This window comes from Balaenoptera physalus, assembly GCF_965194825.1.
Source record: "Balaenoptera physalus genome assembly, chromosome: X".
Classification (NCBI taxonomy): Eukaryota; Metazoa; Chordata; class Mammalia; order Artiodactyla; family Balaenopteridae; genus Balaenoptera; species Balaenoptera physalus.
The window spans coordinates 116,835,989-116,853,126 of NC_138903.1; the positions used below are offsets into that span (position 1 = coordinate 116,835,989).

Here is a 17,138-nt window from a genome sequence, read left to right on the forward strand (position 1 = left end):
TTTTTTAAGTGAGGGAATGGTGATAAATCAAAGGAGCATGGTAACTTTTGGACCATCGGCTCCCAATCTCTGGTCACAAGACAAATTATGGTGACCAAGAGACATTCTCCCTAAACTCCTGGCTGAACGTGGAGTCAGGTATGCAGTACAGACTTTTTGTTTTGGGGAGATAGCATAGCTTCAGGACCATACTCTTGCAGACAATAGAAATAGTAATAATGGCGACGACTGTAGTGCTGTCCTCTCAGCAGCAACTCCCAAACATGGACCAGGCCAACAGTTCTTTAGAGGACCTCTTGGCCTTGGTCTGTGTTGGGAGACAATTCTCCATGGAACTCTTGTGTTTCTGCATATCTTGTGAACAGAAGCACTGAGTGCCTTTGTTCTGGAATATCTTTTCGAGCATGTTTGTGTAGCAAACAGCCTTGGAAGACAGAGGTAGTGTCTAACTCTGAAGGAAAGAGCAGGTTTGCTTAGAAGATACAGCTGAGTGTGGTCGAGTATAATGAAGATAATGTCTCTCCCTGGAGCAAAGGGCTGGTGTACTTACTGTCCATCATAAAAGATTTGAGCTCCCTAAACTCAGGGTTCCTCTCCTGTAATTCAACCCACTGAGTGTGCAGCTATCACCTGGCTGTCTTCACATCATCTTGTGGGTACTGGGACTCAGAGGGCCAGGGTAAAAATGCTGATACCCTGGCTACTGCCGTGAGTAATGAACTGGTCTTCGTCTCTGATCCAGGAGTCTTGCGCCTCCTGCCAGCAAGTCAAGTAAAAATTCGACCCATCACAGTTCTTAACAATCTGCACTCCCTGACTGGACTCCTATAAAATCCATGGAAGCAATTAGGAAGAAAGTATGGAACCTGCAGCCTAAAGGTTAAAGGACCGCTCGTGGCTCAAGATAGTCATTGTGACATAACAACTGCGTGTGTTTTTGACAATTAACTACTTTAGTTGCAACTGGGGCCACAGGGTCACAAAACCTCACCAAGTGCTTGATTTGGGGCCACAGTGATAAAAGAACAGGTTTAGACCTAACCCAACATGTCTTCAAGGGCAGGTTTAGACAGAAGCTGAACTGCCTTATGAAGTACCTCCTTGGAAGAATCAAAAAGTCCAGACACTGATCAGTTCTGTACCTGGGAGAGCTTTGGTTTAACTCTCAGCCTAAACACCAACAAGCCTTTTTTGACACTGTTCAATTTACATAGTATCACTGTTTAAAAAATAAAATATTCAGAATAACTAATTCATTGCTGAGGGTTTCTGGAGGGTTTTTTTTTTTCCAGCTCATTACAAACCATACAATATGCCAATGTATTCTTTTAGTGCAATTATGCAGAAGAAATACAATGCACGACTGGACCCCTTCATTCAGCAGTGGCCATGTTCCAAAAACTAACCGAGAAAGATGTTACTTCCACTCCAAAAAACAAACGGTAATTCTTAAATGCCTACAGAAAGCCGAACGGCTTTTTAGAATTACTGGATTATTGCTTTACTATTTTAAAAATTCAGTAATTACATCTCAGCTGGGGGGTTACAGTATTCAGCATATAGCACAGTAATAGCCCACTTCTTTCCATCCTAAAAAATAACCTCACTTTTCATTTATGAACATCGTTATCTATGTAATTAAAATGACTCATAATTTGTTTTTTCCTGAAATGATAGGTTATACTCAGAAATCCTCATCTCTATTTTTAAAAAGGAAGGGAGATGGGAGGGATGTTCCCATCTTCACCTCCACGTCTAGCAAATAAGCCAAGGTTCCCCACCGTCTTTGCCTCAAAGGGTCCTCAAAGTACTTGTGGAAGCAGATGTTATGTGAGACTCACACTGAGTACTTGAGTCTTTCTGCTCCCTGAACACATTAACTTGACACTTGGACATATTGTATTTGAAAGTTATTGTCACACATAAGTTTCTTAAATATTTCTGATAGAAAAGAGGTCCACATGGTATCAATGAAAACAATAGTTTAATTAAATTTTATGTACAGAAAAAGCTTTCATTTTCCCACCCCTTATACTCCTGGTTGCTGTCCAAATTTATTCTTCAAATGCGAATTCAGACGTTTGCTGTATCTGTCAAAGCCACAACAACTATTTTTGCTCCTGGCCTAACTGAAGCACTAAAGTTAAAGCAGTGCAAAGGGCATAACCCTGTGGAATCTGCCCCCCAACTCTACCCACCTTCTGCAAAGAAAGCAGTAGAAGTCTTTTTACCAGGTCCTCTCTAAGTCCCTTAGTGGGAGGTGGCAGAAGCAGCTCCAGTGGGATGACGGGGAAAGATTATTGATCCAGGGCTAAGGGAGCTGACTTCAGCAGGCAGCTATCTGATTCACACATACGTTGGCCAAAGACCAGCTATGAAGGACAAAGTTCCAGCAGGGGAAACAGGTAAGGACAGCGTAGTACTGACTCGGAATAGCTTTATTTCTCAGAGCTGAGTTTCTTCGGATGAAAATCCCCCACTCTCATCCCATGCCCATATACAAACACATCACCATCAGTATCAGCACCATCTGCTTCTCCTTTCTGGAGATTGTGCTGGGAGGTCCTTACTGGGAAAACAAACAAGAGGAAGCTGGATTTGCAGAACCTGGTATTTGAGTCGTACCTCGCCTAGCCCCGAAGCATTTTTGGCTCCCCCTTGTGGGGAGAAGCTGTATTAAAGCTCACCTTGTGTGAGGACCCAGGAGTGAACCTTTATCAGGAGAGTCAAAATCCTGGGAGAATATACTTATTTTCATTAAGTTAAAGGAATCAAGAGGGTGCTTGGGTGAAGGCAAATGAGTCATCAAAATCTTTGGGGTGATTCTCAATCTCACAACTAATATTGGTCCTTTGTTCCCCAATTTTAAAAATATACATCATTTGAGATATCTCAGAACACAAAGCAATCATGTGTATCTACTGGCTAATGATGATTAGAAATGTGGCTACAAACACTAAAATAGAGAAAAAACAATGAACTATGTTTTACTTGACCTAGACCCTAGTCCCAGCTCTGTCCTAAGCTAACTGGATGAATTTTGACAAGCCACTTAGCTGCTTTAGATCCTTTTTTTCCATAAATGATGATAACAGCTTTCATAGATACTTCACTGAACTGTTGAGAGTTTCAAATTAGAGAGGATACCAAAGTATTAAGAAAAGTTATAGTGTCTTGTATCGAGCATATGTATATTGATAGACAACATATATGACTTAGAGTTCCCTCTAACTTAATGATTCTAGGCAAAATTATCTTCTCTATGAAGGCATACAGCTAGCAACCATTAAGGTGAGGCTGAGGGGCGGGGGAGGGGCCACAGAGAGGTCCTGAGTAAGATAGTCTTCAATCCCAACTTGAACCGATCTCTCTTTCACTGCGTGATGGGAGCTTCAGTTTCCTCATTTCTAAAATGGGGTTAAAGACAGTAGCATCTTTTCCATTGAGCTGCTGTGTTAAATGAGGTAATGCAGATAGACCACTCAGCACAGTATTGCCGTCATTGTTGCCATCACCACTCTTTCCTTCTCCTTTGACAGAGGTTTCAGTCCAAGCATATCAGAACCAGCGCATTATATGGAGAGTATATAGGTCAAAAGAGAAAGCTGGAATTCTGCTGAGGTTGGAGAAAGGAGTGGTTGCAAAGGGCCACATTGTGAAGTACCCAATAAAGGAATTTTTTTTCTTTTTTGGCTGCGTCGGGTCTTCGTTGCTGTGTGCAGGCTTTCTCTAGTTGCAGCGAGGGGTGGCTACTCTTCATTGCGGTGCACGGGCTTCTCACCGTGGAGGCTTCTCTTGCTGCGGAGCACGGGCTCTAGGTGCACGGGCTTCAGTAGTTGTGGCTCACGGGCTCTAGAGCGCAGGCTCAGTAGTTGTGGCGCACGGGCTTAGTTGCTCCGTGGCATGTGGGATCTTCCCGGACCAGGGCTCGAACCCGTGTCCCCTGCATCGGCAGGCGGATTCTTAACCACTGCACCACCAGGGAAGTCCGGGAATTTTTTAAAAGGCAAAGCTTTGTTCCCATCCTGATGATGCCTGTAATTGTGGGCCCCTTTTGTTAGAACTGGACATTGAGATGTCAGGCAATACTTGACAATGACTCTCAGACATCTCTTTTGGTTCATAAATAAGCGCTTGAAACATCCCTTAAATATTATAACCATATATATATAGATAGATAGAGATATAGATATATCCCATTTTATCCTAATGCACCTATACTTTTAAAATTTTATCAATTTAATTTTACCAGTGTGGCATTCCACTACCCTTAAAAGCATAAAGATACCTATAGATAGAGATTTCATAATGCATACATTCATTCAGCAAACACTCCAATGTTTACTTCATGCCAGACATCAGGTTAGGCATGGGGTTAAAAAGGTAACGAGAAGCTGGCCCTACTCTCAAGGAGTTCACAGTCCAGTGATGAGTCATCCAGAAAGGGGGTGCAGGAAGGGCAAAGGTGGTTGGTTATGTTTTAAACATGTTCAGTTTGCAAGGCCTTTACATAGCTGTTTGTAATGACAAGACGTCTAGGCTGAAACTATGTACGTGAGTCCTCGGCAGTAAGCACCTGTGAAGTCACCCAGGTACACTGTATACAATGAGAACAGAAAAGCAAAGATGAGCCCCTTGAGGAAACATGCTGAAAGGGTAAACTGACGAAAGGAATCCATGAAAGAAAGAGATAGACAAAACAGAGGCAAAGAGTAAAGAAAACAATCAGGAGAGAATGCCAGTCCAGAAATTATATAAGGAGCTTCTATATAGAAATCAATAAGACAGAAAAGTAGTAAGTGCTATTACTGTTATGATTATTCCCATTTTCAATACTCGGAGGGTTTTTCCTCATTCACATGGATGATGCAGTAGCCAGCCTCCAAGGTGGCCCTCAATGATGCATTTCTCCTGGTGTCTGTGCCCTGGTACAGTCTCCTTCCAAAATGAATCAGACCTGGCCCTGCTTGACCAAGAGAATACAGCAGAGGTGATAATGTATGACTTCCAAGTCTACATCAAAACAGGCGCTGTGGATTCTAGCTTGGTCTCTTGGATCATTCATTCTATGAAAAGCCAGCTACCATGTTATGAGGACATTCAAGCCAACCTACAGAGAAGCCCACGTAGAGGAACTGAGACTCCCCATGTACAGTCGGCACCAATTTGCCAGCCATGTGACTGAGCCATCTGTAAATATATCCTCCAGCCCCAGTCAAGCTTTCAGATGAATGTAGCCCCAGCCAACATCTGACTGCAATCCCACTAGAGACCCCCACTCAGAACCATTCACCTGAGCCATTCCCCAATCCCTTATCCACAGAAACCATGAGAGAGAAATTGTCATTGCTGTTTTAAGCAAGTAAGTTTGGAGTGATTTGTTATGCAGAAATAGATAACTGTACAAATGTTTCCCTCTCCTAAATCTAAACAACAATTTTTAAAAATCTGGAACACTGGGGCTTCCGTGGTGGCGCAGTGGTTGAGAATCTGCCTGCCAGTGCAGGGGACACGGGTTCGTGCCCTGGTCTGGGAAGATCCCACATGCCGCAGAGCAGCTGGGCCCGTGAGCCACAACTACTGAGCCTGCGCGTCTGGAGCCTGTGCTCTGCAACAAGAGAGGCCGCGATAGTGAGAGGCCCGCGCACCGCGATGAAGAGTGGCCCCCGCTCGCTGCAACTAGAGAAAGCCCTCGCACAGAAACGAAGACACAACACAGCCATAAAAATTAATTAATTAATTAAAAAAACAATCTGGAACACTGTAGTGGGAACCATACATTTCCTGGTATGAAAAGTTTCTTCCACACAGTCATTCTTGGTCCATTTCAGTACCCTTTCCCCCCCGTCCTTTATGTCAGTTAGTATCTTAACACTACATGAACTACATGGCTGTTGCCGGGAGTCATTCCTTGGTTTATACATCCTTTTAGCAAGAGATGAAGTCCTAAGTAATAGACGGCACAGAAGACAATCATCATAAGAAAGCTGAAAGAATAATCCCCATATCTTCCAAAAGAGGAACTATGACTGGCAAAATATACTTTTGAAAAAAGACAAGTTAACCATGACATCTAAGGCCAGTAGAACCTTAAAAAGTGACCGGATACTCCTGGTGAGTTGATTATACTTGTTCTCCATAAGGAAGTGTATGAGGAGGCCATACTAACCACACAAACCCAGGGATGACTGTACAGGAGCCTAGGTCAATGGAAGACCAAGCAGAGATATTTGTGAAACCTTATTTGGTAAATCCACTTTGCTTCCGAAAGAAAAAGGAAAAAATTCAGAGCTTATTTTTCACATTCAAAGGGAGGTAAAACTTATTTCACAAAACCCTCTCACTCTTCCTGCCTCCCTTCCCCCTCATGCTTATGGAAGGTGGGGGAAAGATGGAAAGACATGGCTTACTTGCAAAAGTAGCAGCGTAAAAAGAACAGTTCTGATGTTTAAATGTTTGGTCCTACTTTACACCACATGCCCCCAACCATGTTCACTGCAGAAAGCAACAGTCACTCACTGCAGATAAAGGGTAAGGAAGCCAGTGAGACTACTGGAAGAAACTATAGAAAAAAATGACTAATCCAGGGTCAAACCGTGAGGGTCCTGGCTCAGAAGGCAAGGAGGTTGTAGGCAACAGTGGACGGAGCATAAGTACCAAGTCCCTTTTTTGCACTCCTCTTACATCCTTCCTTGTTGGAGCTAGGATGCAACCTTCCAAGTTTAGACAAATGACTCCGCTTGTATATGCTAATTTCAAATCAATAAGGTGCTGGTCAGGAGAAACAACAAGTTGAGACTTAATAATAGATCAGATGAGGTGAAAGGGGAAGTCAGGCCTGAAAGGAGCTGAAAACTGTGAGAAAAAGGACAAGTATAATCAACTCACTAGGAGTATCCAGTCACTTTTCCAAAATAAAGCATGGGGAGGGCATAGCTACAAACTAGTGAAGTCCTGCTGACTTAAAATGATGAGAATTAGGTCTGGGGTACCAATGTGCCTGGCCGAGGACAGAAGGTGGGGGTTTGTATGAAAGCTTTTCTTTCTTCAAAGATGAGCGGAGTCTAGGAAAAGCTCCGCCTTTGACAAGAATAATAGAATAAAACTAGAAAGAGAAAGTCCACTTCTTAGACACTCAGGAAAAGAAGATCCAAGTCTGAGATCTGTGTGGGTCCCGGTAGCTGAACATAAATACCTAGTACCTTCAGGACTTCTTCAGAAGTCTCTGTTCAGTTGAATGCCATACTCCCTAGAGTTCAGGAGACTGTGGTAGAAGTGACCCTAGGAGAATTCTTTTTTTTTTTTTGCGGGGGCGGCGAGCCATACCACATGTGGGATCTTAGTTCCCCGACCAGGGATCGAACCCACGCCCCCTGCATTGGAAGCACGGAGTCTTAACCACTGGACTGCCAAGGAAGTCCTAGGAGAACTCATAAATATTTGTTAATGTTCATCAAAATAAAACAATAAAAACAGCACATTAGGTAAAAATAATATCAATGATATTTGGTAAATTAGCACTAAAGTATGCTTTACAATGAACTTTTATTTATCATTATCTGCTGACTGCAGACTTTCCAGGATCTTCTGCCTGCATGGTTTGATTTGAGTGAGAGCCTTGTAAATTCACTTTTCTATACTACAAATAAAATGTTAAGAGACATTTTTTCCTTCCTCTATCTAAATGTTTTGATTTTGAGTCCCTAGGTAACAGTCCCTAACTCACAACTGAGAGTAAGTGGAGATTTCTATAATCTTGATCCAAAATTCTTGAGATGGTGGGAGAAATACATAGGTGGAAGTCCGTACAGGCTGTAATTCTGAATTCAGACTTAGGGAAGGATTACTGTATATACCATACCTAGAGCGAGGTGAACAAAATGTGTCCTAGCAAGGATTTTTTGTTTGTTTGTTTGTTTTGGCTGCGTTGGGTCTTCATTGCTGCACGCGGGGTTTCTCTAGTTGTGGCAAGCGGGGGCTACTCTTCATTGCGGTGCGTGGGCTTCTCACTGCGGTGGCTTCTCTTGCTGCGGAGCACGGGCTCTAGGCACGTGGGCTTCAGTAGTTGTGGCACGTGGGCTCAGTAGTTGTGGTGCACGGGCTTAGTTGCTCCGCGGCACGTGGGATCTTCCCGGACCAGGGATCAAACCCGTGTCCCCTGCATTGGCAGGCGGGTTCTTAACCACTTCACCACCAGGGAATTCCACTAGCAAGGATTTTTACCTCACATGCAAATAACTATTTGAAATTAGTATACCAGGAGCTACTTCTAAAGTATCTGACAAGTTTAGACTCTTAAGCAGTTTAAAAGCTTCCTCAGGCAATCTTGTTTACAAATTAACAGAATTCTGAATTAATGAGGTCCAACTGCTTTCTTTTTAAATAACTTCAAATACAGGCAAACTTTAACACATATGGAAATAATTCTCCTCCCACCCCAATGATACACTGGACCTCAAAGACATAACTTTTCTTTTGGGAGCTACTGAATAATTCTTGCCAGAGATTCAGTTTCCAATGGCACTGTTCTGAAGTGAATGACAAATACTCTAATATTTATACATGACCTGGCTAACGAAAATACATATTTGTTTTCTCCAGTAATTTTTCCAATATTTCTCTCCAAAGACCTGAAGGGATGGTTTGGTTTTGCAGTCATCATAAATTTATTATACTGAACTTGTGACCCAGTCTGGGTGAGAACCAGAATGATATCCAACATGAAAAGGCAGAATTCACTCAGTTCTGCAAAACTGCGTTCTTTCAGAAAATCCTGAAAAATGGCCCCTTTTACTTTCTTTACCTTGTTCTCCTCTCTAAGTGCCACCAAAATGTTTTATTTTTATAGTTAACCAGCTCTAATAAATACCTACTATATTGTTTTTTGTGCCTATGAGTTACAAATGAATAATTCTAAGATTTGATATCACAAGATTCAATATCATTTTCTCAAACAAAAGCTTCATCACCTAAACTAGTTTTGCCTATAGAACTCATTCTGAAACTTCCATTACACAAACTGCTCCTTATGAGAACTAATACATAACAGACTTTTTTAAAAAAGGCTGACGCCTTAAATGTTCTTTATTTTGAAATCTCTGGTATGTGACCCTTCCAGTCACAAAGCAAAGAAAAAGCCACGAGTACCTAATTTAAGTGGATTTATAGAATCAAATTTTATGTGTGTGTATAGATATATATATATATGTATACACACTGAATATATGCATATGACATAAGATAAAGACAGACATCCAGCAAGGCAAAACCCATAAAATGTTTCAAGATGAAATGATATAATTATACATGATACCACATATAGGGCATTTCTCTACCATTTGCCATCTGTAATAGGGAGTATTTTTATTTCTCTCACCAAAGGCGATATTTTACCCTCTCTTACTTCAGAGTGGGCATAGATACCTTCAGGAAAAAAAAAAACACTTTAAAAGCTGATTCCTGCTTGAATATTTATTTCCCTGCCATAATTTTCATTATTCAGGAAGGATATCTTATATGCATTGTGGGTTTCATATGCTCTCAATTTCAGATACCACTGTATATGCACTCACTGAAAGTAGAAATCCAACTGCCTATATAATGGTTTTATAAATGGAACAAGTTGGCTTAAACTGAAACAATCTTAGGAGACTTTTCCATTGCCTACTTGCCATGACAGTTCTCCAGCTCGAGGCTTTTGAATCTGAAATAAAAGATCTTTTACAGCAACAGTTAGCATAGACACATATCTACAAACAGGAAATTTTTCATAAGTCACGCTCAAAAATAAGAATGAACTGTTTTCCAAACTAGAATGAGTTAATACTCAAGATTGTGCCTACTTACAGGGAGAAAAGCACAATGCAGGGTACCTGATTTGTTGGACGGGAGTCAGAATCAGGGTTAACATTATGTGCTTCCTTATTTCTCTGATGCCTGCTTCTATTAATGTACAAAAGAAGTTGATCAAAAGAAAGGAAATTTGTATTAAAAACACCAGTCAGAAGAGACAAAAAGACACAGCTACTCACAGAGACAATGTGTGTCTGATTGTTTTTTCTGAAAATGGAAGCATAGATTAACAAAAGAAAATCAGTGCTGCTGCTTGAATGAAGGAAGAGAGGGGGTGTCATTTCAAATACATGAAATGATAGAAAAAGGAAAAGGAAATAGTTCCTGTGTTTCCTACACAAGGTCAGTCGGTATGAATAAAAACAAAGGTGGAAAGAGATGTTGCCAATAATTATTGCAGAAACATTCATGACAACCAAGAATTCAAAATTAGTTCAGGCTAACCTAAATCAGAGTCCACTGACACTTCATGGCCACAGATTTTATGCTTGTTTTTGGGGAAAAAGAAATATGGGGTGGGGGTAACAGAAGAGGCTGGAGCAAGGGGGGGGCGGTCAAGGAACAAAGAGAAGGAAGAATTTGTTACCTTAAAAAAAATCCATCACAGCCCTGCTTCCTAAAAGATTCTATGGTATTCCTCCCATACAGCTCACAGATGCAGAAGGGTAATTGACTGAAAGATGAGCTAGGAGATACACAATCTTCACATAAACCAGCTGAAGTGGTCACACCAAACAAAAGCAGCACTGAAGCATGCATGCTGACAGACTGCAAGAATATCAATGCTGATCACATCCCCAGAGGAAACTGAAATCAATTGGAAACAGGTAAGAAATGCAACGTTTCCAGTGACACTGATGAATTTCTTCAGGGATGTCATGACAATTGTAAGGTTCAAAGGCACACCCTTCCTTTATGGTATATTATCCCTGTAAGATCCATGTGGTCCCATAACCAGCAAGGTACACATCAGTGTTTGGGGGGAAAGGAGGGCTGATACGTTGTAGCACTTACCACGATGACTCACCCGCTCTCTAAGTATCTGTGGGAGGGAGGAAAGATGTATAGAATAAAGAGGTTTAGAGAAAAAGAAGATCATCAAAAAGTTGGGGAGTAAGGTTTGTAAGTAAAGGTAATGATAGAATTATTTTAGCTTAGATAAAATGGGAAAAACATTTAATAAGTCTTCCAGGATATTATACACATGGCTGATCTCCATCTCTGCTGAAGACAGAACAAGATGAAATACTGCTTAAATGAGTTAGGTTAAATTTAAAGAAGGCTTCTTGTCAAATACTTGAACAGATTACTAAGGGAAACTGAAGATATCTTAAAATAAAATGTATTCTCACCTAACCAAGATAAACTAGGCTGGACAACAGATTAAATAAGTTCACTGCAGTTCCATATGGCTCTGATAAATTTCTGACCAATTCTAGTAAGAACTCTAAAATTGAAATACAAATTTTATAGAGACCATGGAGGTACACGTTTTTTCCAAGCACGGTACTTAACATCCATCCTGATCTGTCAACATATAACAATAATATGCCCATAATTCACCATAACTTTCTAATAAAGTTTAATACCAGCATTCAGCTCAAGAGGTAACCATTTCTATTTCATCGACCTTTCTTTCTTTCTTTTTTTTTTTTTTGTAAGCTCCCCTCAACCACTTTCAAATCTTTTCCATCTGGCAAAAAAAGTAACAGAAAAATCTCATTTCCTGTGCCCAGCCTCCCTGATCCTTGCCGGAGACAGGACCCACTTAACTGTCACCTGATCCTTTGGTCCAGTCCTCACCTGATCTCCCTACCCCCACTCAATGGTAACCTCAACCACTCCTAAACTTGTAGAGCTCTCTGTTTACCTATCTTACCACATTTGACAAATTCTATCTTGGATTATTACTGGTCTGTGTCTTCTCTTTCCTATGAGACTAGTCTATCTATTTCTTTCATTTCAAGTCTGGATTATTGTCCAAAATATTATAATGGATAAAATCAATAACCTTTACTTTGAGCCCTGAGATTAAACTCTAAGATACTAAAATTCTATTCACTGGATATGTTCTTCTTTATGGTCTGACTTATGTGTGTGTGTGTGTTTTTTAAAATAAAGCTAGCTGTGCTCTTCCTTACAGCTTAAGATGAAAAAAAGGTTCAAACTTTACTGCTCAAACCCAGCAAATTCACAGGATTCTCATTAGCTTCTCCACAGTTGCTTGTAAAATGATTTGAAAAGTGAAGGTTCAGAACTTCACACAATTATCAGAACCTCCAAACCTTGGGAAGTACCCTGAAGAATGAAAAAAGATCACTACTGTCCAATTTCTGAGGAGGGAGGAGATCAATAGCTAATATCACTCTACCAAATATAGATGTGGCATTTACTCGGTACTCCTTACAATACCTGCCAGTCTCAGTCAAAAACTTCCAACTTTAAGTACAAAGAAATGCTAGCTGAGCTGAGCAGAATCGTGCAAGCTCCATTTAAGTACTAGCACGATGATCATGCAACTTCAGTATGTATTTGGTGAGTGCATCTTTCGTCACCAATGGCGACTCCTCAGCTTAGGGGCCCAACAATGGACTTTGGATGAGAATAGTCTTCTAGTTCACCTTCTTCTTTCCTTGGGCAGAATCTCCAGTTAGGAGTAAAACAGTGATAACATTCAGGATTAAAAGTGAACCTTCAGGGCTTCCCTGGTGGTGCAGTGGTTGAGAGTCTGCCTGCCAATGCAGGGGACACGGGTTCGAGCCCTGGTCTGGGAAGATCCCACGTGCCGTGGAGCAGCTGGGCCCATGAGCCACAAGTACTGAGCCTGTGCGTCTGGAGCCTGTGCTCCGCAACAAGAGAGGCCGCGATAGTGAGAGGCCCGCGCACCGCGATGAAGAGTGGCCCCCGCTTGCCGCAACTAGAGAAAGCCCTCGCACAGAAACGAAGACCAACACAGCCAAAAATAAATAAATACTTTTTTTAAAAAAAGGTAAAAAAAAGAATAAACTCAAAAAACAATTTAAAAAAAAAAGTGAACCTTCATTTGTCAAAAAGAGTTATCCCAAAATTCACCCCTCAGAGATCCTACTCCTCATTTATTCTCAGCTATCCTCCAGAGAGACCTTTACCCTGGCCGACATGAATACCTGTTCAAAATGGATACTTCTCAAACGTGACTTCTAATTTTGCCAAGGCTTTACATAAATTCTTGCTAAATAAAACCCCATAATGCACATCACTCCAATTACAGCATCAAAGAGTTTTTCTTCACTTGTGTTTCAAAATCAGTGGATTACTTAGCTCACTGGATACTGCACCACTACCCCACCCTCCTGGTAAACCACTTAATATTTTATCTACTTTCCAACTTGCCAGTACACTGGTTATAGTGAAGATTGCATGGGTTTTGTACAATCAATCTTGTTCTCTCCACTGAAAAGCTATCCCCTCACATCTTGCTACTCTCTCTGAAGTGGGCCTTATTTCTTCCAATTATTTCACACTATTACTCTAAAATCTTTCTCCTTTACTGATTCATTTCCAGTGACATTAATATAAGTTCTACTTTCCCTTCCTGTTGTTTTTTCTCCCTCCATACACGGCTTCATCCTTATTTGCATGCAAATCCATGATAAAATCAGCTACACATTTTCCTTTTCTGTTTACATCCCTGCAGATTGTCATGATTCTTCATTGTTTCTACTGTAATCCAACTCCGAGTACTTTTCAGCAAATTTCAATGTCATGCATCTGCCTAAGATTTCTAAATTGCTCATATCATTTGGGCTTAAAAGCATAGCTAGAAGAGAATTCAAACATTAGGAATAACTTCTTGACCATGAAAGAGATTTAGACTTAAACACCGAAACAGACCATGAGAAAAAAAAAAAAAAAGATACAAAATATCTATCTTTAGAAATCTTTTCAAATAGGATGAAAAACCACAACTCATATATGATTTAGGTGTAGGGATACCTAAGCAGAGGGATGCATTGAACGGCTTATTTACTCAAGGTCTAAGATCCTACAGTATACTCATCTAACTACATGTCTCAAATTTTGCTAAGAAAACTTTAGATTCTTGTAGAATGATGATAAAATTCATTAAGAAAAAGCCAAGTCAAGATATCATACCAAATGACCCAATATTTTATTCAGTTTGAGTTCCTCTTGGGAAAAGATAGAATTCGTAATTTAATAAGGCCTTTGAAGGGTGGAAGGGTGGAGGGGTGAGACAGATCTGTCTTCCTGCCTTTCCTTAAAGCTGGTGCCAGGCTGCCTCTAGAAAGGAGGAGGGGAATAATTAGAAAATTTATTGAGTCTGGAGCATTGTTCAACCAACTAGGTACAATCAACTGCTATGGACATTAATTTTACTTTTGAGAACACATAGCTAAAATGGAATTCTTTGAAGATCCGGGCAAGATTTCCTCATTGTTGGGGAACTAAATACATCCTAAATTTTTAAAATCCTGGCAAGCAGCTAATCATTTCTAATTAACTGACGATGGGTTGTGAGAGACTAACAAATAGGAACTTTGCCAGTCAAGAGATAAACAGCATGCTGAGATGGGGATCATGGAGCTGGTGGGAGTTTGGTAGAGTCAAGAGAGAGGCAAAAGTGCGGGAAGTGGGCTCAAGGTAGCCAGGTTTCCAACAACAGCACACAGGCTGCTATTTTGTCCCTTCGATAATAAGGCAAGATAACATGTATAACTTCAGTGCTTTTAAATATTGCTATCGCCTTTCATTAATATCACTGTCGCCTATAACTTTTCCTTGTAGAGCACGTCACAGGTAACGTTACATAAACAGGCAAATCCAAAGGGCTAAGAATTATCAAGGAAATTTAGGGGAAAGTCTCAAAAGAAGAAGGTATGCCATATCATTAATATTTGGTGAATGTGACATGTAATTTTTTAAATTCTAAGAAAAGCATCTTATGTTTTATTCCTTTTAATGTTAGTGACCTTGTACTGTAGAGTGAGAGGCAGCACGGAGTTATCAGAAAAACCCAAGGAAAAATAGAGGTTTTGAAATCAGAGAGGCAAGAATTTGGATCCCAGCTCTGTCACTTCATAACTGTGTGACCCTGGGCAAGTCAGTTAACATGTCTCATTTCTCTCATCTGTAAAATGGTTGTGATACTACAGTTAAAATTACTGTGAGGAATGTGTGTGTTAAAACACATAGCACAGCAGCATATGGTTAACAATAACTGTTCATTTCCCTTAGGATCTCTTTCTACCCACTATCTCCTTCCTCTAGCCTCCTCAGTTTTCCTTAATCTCCTCTGTTTCCTTCATGTTCTCCTTCCCCAGCCAGTTTTCAGTTCTCTACAATAGTTATTACACACTGCTATATCTAAAATGGATAACCAACAAGGACCTACTGTATAGCACAGGGAACTGTGCTCAATATTATGTAACAACCATATATGGGAAAAGAATTTGAAAAAGAATAGATACATGTATATGTATAACTGAATCATTTTGCTGTACACCTGAAACACTACACTGTTAATCAACTATACTCCCATATAAAGTAAAAAGTTAAAAAAAATAGTTATCCTTCTCCTTTCCAATTGAAGCCTTACCTATGGTAAAATCCTAGCAATTATCAGTAATTATTGGGAATGATTGCATACCTGGCAGATTAATAGGACTAGAAAGATTTCTAGATGCTTAGGGTTTAAATGCCAAAAACATAACAGCACACCTTGGGTAATCAACATGAGTACCTAAATACATCAAACATTATGCTAGATATCGGGGTTACAGAGATGAGGACTCAGACCCCGTCCTCAAAGAGTTCAGAGTCTACTGGGGGAGACAGACATAAAAACAAATAATTGTAGTAGAGTGTAAGAAGTACAAGAAGCGAGATATGTGGGTATGCTAGTACACTGTTGGTGGGAATGTAATTCGGTGCAGTCCCTATGGAAGACAGTATGGAGGTTCCTCAAAAAATTAAAAATAGTTACCGGGACTTCCCTGGTGGCGCAGTGGTTAAGAATCCTCCTGCCAATGCTGGGGACACGGGTTCGAGCCGTGGTCCGGGAAGATCCCACATGCCACAGAGCAACTAAGCCCGTGCGCCACAACTACTGAGCCTGCGTGCCACAGCTACTGAAGCCCGCGTGCCTAGAGCCCGTGGTCCGCAACAAGAGAAGCCACCACAAGGAGAAGCCCGCGCACCGCAACGAAGAGTAGCCCCCGCTCGCCGCAACTAGAGAAAGCCCGCGGCGCAGCAATGAAGACCCAACGCAGCCAAAAATAAATAAATAAAATATATTTTAAAAAAATAGAGTTACCATACAATCCAGCAATCCCACTCCTGGGTATATATCCAGAGAAAGCACTATTTCAAAAAGATACATGCACCCCAATGTTCATAACAGCACTATTTACAATAGCCAAGATATAGAAGCAACCCAAGGGCCCATCAACAAACAAATGGATAAAGAAGACGTGCCATACACACACACACACACACACACACACACACACACACACACACACACACAGGAATACTACTTAGCCATAAAAAGAATGAAATAACGAAATTCTGCCATTTACAGCAATGTGGATGGATGTAGAAAATATTATGCTTAGTGAAATGTTAGAGAAAGACAAATACTGTATGATATCACTTACATGTGGAATCTGAAAAAAAAAACAAAACAAGCTCATAGATACAGAGAAGAGATTGGTGGTTGCCAGAGGCAGGGGTTGGAGGGTGGGTGAATGGGTGAAGGAAGTCAAGAGGTACAAACTTCCAGGTATAAAATAAATAAGTCATGGGGATACAATGTACAGCATGGCGACCATAGTTAATAATACTGTACTGCATAGTGGAAAGTTGCTGAGAGAGTAGATCTTAAAAGTTCTCATCACAGGAAAAAAAATTCTGTAACTGTGTAGAGTGACGGATGTTAACTAGACTTATTGTGGTGATCATTGCACAGTATATATAAATATGGAATATTACGTTGTACACCTGAAACTACTACAATGTTGTATGCCAATTATACTTCAATAAAAAGAAAGAGAGAGAGAGAGAGAGAGAGAGAGAGATGTATAAGTACAAAGCTGGCAAGGAGGATGGGGAAACCCAAACTGCTGTATTGTACTTATGGGGGGTTTGGGGGTGGGAGTAGGATGGTAGTCAAGGAAGACCTCTCAGAAAAAGACACCCGTTCCAGTCCTAGCTATGCTCTTACACAAGCTGCATCACCTTGGCCAATTCAGTTCACCCCTTTGAGCCCCATTTTCCTTATCAGAAAA

The 17,138-nt window shown here is 40.7% G+C and overlaps 1 protein-coding gene across 1 annotated transcript in view; it reads right to left on the reverse strand.

Moving 5' to 3' along the window:
- The window catches only part of GPC3 (glypican 3), a 426,198-nt gene that overhangs the window by 291,246 nt on the left and 117,814 nt on the right, over positions 1 to 17,138 (reverse strand). The window lies entirely within an intron of this gene.